The sequence below is a fragment of the Sciurus carolinensis genome, unplaced genomic scaffold, assembly GCF_902686445.1.
Source record: "Sciurus carolinensis unplaced genomic scaffold, mSciCar1.2, whole genome shotgun sequence".
Lineage (NCBI taxonomy): Eukaryota > Metazoa > Chordata > Mammalia > Rodentia > Sciuridae > Sciurus > Sciurus carolinensis.
This window is the reverse complement of record NW_025920189.1, coordinates 615,378-620,170: the sequence shown is the minus strand read 5'-3', so window position 1 is coordinate 620,170 and position 4,793 is coordinate 615,378. Positions and strand designations below refer to the sequence as shown.

General features: G+C 36.3%; 1 pseudogene; it reads right to left on the bottom strand.

The window, feature by feature from the left end:
• Positions 1-1,973: 1,973 nt before the first annotated feature.
• On the bottom strand, positions 1,974-2,636 carry LOC124974900 (spliceosome-associated protein CWC15 homolog; annotated as a pseudogene).
• Between the last annotated feature and the right edge of the window lie 2,157 nt (positions 2,637-4,793).

The window sequence follows — 4,793 nt, the reverse complement described above, 5'->3', positions numbered from 1 at the left end:
GTCATGGTGTACAATCTTCTTAACATGCTGCTTTTAAGTACAATTTGCTAATATTAAGAATATTTGCTTCTGAATTCATTAGGGATGTTGGTTGGTAGTTTTCTTTACTTCATGTGCTTTATCTGGTTTTGGTATGAGTGAAATACTGGCTCTATAGAATGAATTTAAAGTGTTTGATCCCTTTCTGTTTTGTGGAGTAACTTGAGGAGCATTAGAATTATTTCTTGAAAGGTCTGGAAGATTCAGGTGAGAATCTCTCTAGTCCTGATCTTTTCTTCATTGGAAGGTTTTTTGTTCCTGCTTCTATTTCATTTCTAGTTACTGGTGTCCAGAAATATTTCCATTTATTCTAGATTTTACAATTTGTTGGCATGTTTAAGTTTCCACAATAGTTACCAATGATCCTCTGAATTTCTGTGATGTCTGTGACTTTTCTTCTCTAATTTTATTAACTTGTGTCTTTTTCTTTTGTTTAGTTTGGCTTAGGGCTTATCAATCTTGATTATCTTTTAGAGAAGCCAACTCTTTGTTTCATTGATTCTTTGTATCTTTATTCTCAAATATATTGATTTTAAATCTAATAAAAACATTTCCTTTTTTTACCTACAGGTTTTAGAGTAGTTTTGTTGTTGTTGTTGTTGTCTCTTTTGTTTTTCAAGGGTCTTGAGATGCATTTTTTTATTTTTAATTTTTTTGACATTTCTGATTTTATTATGTATGTGCTTACAGCTATATAAACTTTGCAGTTACAGCTGGCTTTATAGTGTCCTAGAGGTTCTGGTGTGTTGTATCACTATTCTCATTTGATTCCAGGAACTTTTTAATTTGTCCCCTGATTTCTTCTATCACCCATTCATTATTCAAAACTGTATTGTTCAATCTCTATATGTTTATAATGTTTCTGTAGGTTTCTTGGGATTTAATTTTATTCCATGTTATCAGAATTTTTGTAATGAATTACGTCTTTTTTTGTGTGTATGTGATAAAAGTTGCTTTGTGACCTAAAACATGGTCTGTTTTGGAGAAGGTTTCTTGAGCAGCTGAGAAGAAAGTATCTTCAAATATTGGTGAATGAAATATTGTATAGATGCCTGTTAATTTCTTTTTTAAAATATTTTTTTAGGTTTGAAGAGTCTTTACTGAGTTTCTGTGTGGATGACTATCTGTGGGTGAGTGGAGTGTGTTGTAATCACCTAATATTATTGTACAAAATAATTAAAATAGTTCAGTGGTCTTCAACTGGCTTCAGTTAGATATTCCATATTGTAATTTTGTAAATGTGTACATCTTTTGAACATGAAAGGTGGACAGGAATTTTTCTGTGTTTAATTTAGATAGGTTCATTGAATATAACTGTCAGTGTTCTAAAGGAGTGACATTTTAAAATGGCACCACCACTCCTTTCAAAGTATCCAGTTGAAAATGCTGTTGTGATTTAATTCTCACCTAAATTTGTTTTAAAAATATTTGTCTGTAACTTGTTTAACAGTAAAAAAAAAAAAAAGAAAAGAAAACCTATGTGTGTGATTCCTCTTTCTCATTTCAGTTACCTTCTTATTATAGATTTTTTTTTTTTTGCGGTACTGGGGATCGAACTCAGGGCCTTGTGCTTACGAGGTAAGCACTCTACCAGCTGAGCTATCTCCCCAGCCCCTTATTATAGAATTTTAACCCAAAGTATTATATTTTTGTGACTGGAATATTTTTCCTTCTTAACATAATTCTTTGCAACAAAATGTTTGTATACATTTATATATTTTCTATTAATTTGTAATTTTAAGAAGTTTTTCTTTTAGTATTATTAATGATAATAATAGTGTTTCATTGAATATGAATATGCAGTTGATCAAATCCACCCAAATATTAAGACTTGATAAGTATTGAGTTTAAAGGTAAAATTTTGTTGGGTATACTTTTTTTTTAACATTTTACAGTCTTTAAGCACATAAAACTGTACTACTTAATATGTTTTTCTATAACTTTTTGTGAAATTCAGATAGCAGGCTATCATTTATAAATCTTTTGTCTTTCTTTTGGCCATCTACACCTTTTGAGCAGTTCTTGAACCCCACATCAACAGTCCACCTTCTTTTAACTTTGAAGTTAGCCTGAAGTTGAGATGGACCAGTGAGATTAAGAAAAGGGTTTCCACTCAGAATGTTCTCCATATGAATTCTCTCTTTAGCTTTTTGTTCTTGTTCCTTCCTGGCCTGCTCCTCTGCCCTTTTAAAAAAATGTTTTCCAGTTCTACAACAACTGCAGTATCATCATCATCACTCTCCTCTTCCAAATCTTCATCTTCCTCATCTGTTAGAGGATCATCTGCTTTGAGGTTGGCAGCAGCATCTGGCCTAACAAAGGCTTCTCTGACCCTCAAGTCGAGGTTGTATGTTCTAAGGATGGGTGATCCCTGTTTTTCCCTTGCAGCAACTCTCCCTCTTTCTTTTAACTCCCTCCTGAAGTCAGGTTAGCAACCTCTTTAGAGACATCCCTGAGTAGTAGTGTCTATATTTTTTCTTTGTATGAGTGGGAAGATCTCTACTTGAATAGTGCTTTGAAAGTTGGCTCAAATCACCTTCTCCTTTTCCTCTTCTACCTCTTTCAGGTTCAAAAGTTGACCTGGCTGCTGTTATCATCTTTTATGCTCTCTCTTGAGTTTCATAAAGGGCCAAGGCTATGTCCAGAGAGGGAGAAACAGGGTTTCCTGCTTCTGGATGCCTCTGCATCCCCCACATATCTTGATTCAGTATCCCAGATCAGTAGCATACACTCTTGGACTGTCACCAGGAACTCACTGTCTTTGCACCAGTGTAGGATTTGGTGTTGGAAGGACCCGGACCCACCTAATCTATAGGCAAAGCTCCTTTCATGCCACTTTCTTCCTAGTGTCCTGAGAGTTCCCGAGCTCCTCCAACCACTGCCTCCTCCGACCAGGCTTTCCTTTCCAGTCCCACCTTATAAGTCCTTATAAAAAGATAAGCGCTAGTCCTCCTGCAAGCTCACTTTGACCCAGATCTGATGTACTAACCTCCAGAAATCACACAGACACCCTTGCTACTCTTCATCCCCAGAATCCTCTTCTTTGAACATACATTTTTTTTTTCATCCAGTGGAAAAGGAAGAGACAGGTTAGAGCAAATAGAGTAAACACAGTTTTTACAAAATTTCACAATTTTTCTGAAAACTTAGGGAAGGGCACCTTAAGTATATAGGTGTATTTCCTTTTCCTTGTGTGTTATAAATATGGCAGCTTAGTTATTTATGTGTACACTTGTATTTAAGTATAGTACAACCCACACATTGTAATTTCTGCTGCTCATGTGATGCTGTTGGACCATGTTCTGATTGCTTTCTTAGGTGGAGTGAGAGCCACATAAAATGGGGCCAACTGTCTAACTATGCCACATCACAACTTGAAAATGTTAGGTTGGAAATTAGGCAACTGTAGGGGGCAAAGCTGAGCGGCTGGAACAAAGACCAGGCCACCAAAGATGACCAGAAAGTTCGCAGCAAGGTGGATGGAAAGTTCCACTGACACTTCACACCCACCTGTCACTCAACAGGACCCCCTCCCATCCAAGTCTATAAAAACCTTGGGCAGCCAGGGTCACGTGCGACTTTCTCCCGGGTCCCTATATCCCTGGGGATCTGGGAATTTCACCGGAGAGCTCAATTCCAATAAAGCTTGCTTTGGCCACTTTCTGTCCCATTTTATTTGGCTGCTAACTGTGCCCGCCAAGCCCGCTGAGTTTACATTTGGTCCCACTCTTGAGCCCGCTGAGCCCCTCCTAGCTTACAGAAAATACTGAAGGTTCATGGAAGACAAAAGCCTTCTACTAATGGAAAAGAAAAGGCAGATACAAAATCAACTATTTACCTTCTGATTGTCCAAGGTAAGAAGGAAAATAAAATTTTGGATTACCTGTAAATTTCACATTTTCTTTGATGTTAGAAATGCAAAAAGAATGAAGACCTACAGGTTTTATTTGTGTTCTAAGTTCCCAATTGCTCTTCCATCCATTATTCTCTGTTACAGCAATTTCCTGAGCTGCTGAAACTTACCCAGAAGTTTCTCTGGGTGTATAGTTCTTTGGTTACTTGCATACCACACACCCATCAGGCTCCTTCCTGGTTTCCCAGGCATCTGCATTGACAGTTATCACAACCCTTGTCACATTGCATAACATGAAGATGAAGCATAGTAGAATTTTTCTCTAATGTACATTATTTCTCTAATTTTCTATGCAGGCCTCTCTTAGCACCTTTGAGTCATTTTATGGTAATTGCATGTTTATGTCTGCAATGAAAGTGGTGGAATTTGGCATAATGGTTAGCTTCTGTCTTGGATAAAACTTCATGCTCCTATTATAACTAAGGATTTGCCTTTGTATTTCTGAGATTAGTTTGTGCCTATCTGGGCACAGGCACCTTCAAAATGCTGTCCAGCTCCTCCACCTTTTTAACTTGCTTTTGTTGCACTACTAGAAAATTCAGGATTCCATGCTCCTTCCCCATGTTTTCAATTATGCCTGAAGTTGCATCTATGATAGTAGATTTACAAGATGAGGAAAAGATAAAAATCCTGTGCATGATATATTAAGTCAAAGTTTGGTTTAGTAGGAGTCTTTCTAGTTCCTGAAATGTTTCTTGTAAGATTTTGGATTAGATATGATATTTATATTTGCCCTTTTTGTAGAGATCTGCATTTTAGGTAATATTTTTCTAAGTATTTTTGTAAGAATAAATAAATACAAGTTTTTCCAAGTATAATTAATTCCATTTTATTGATCTTA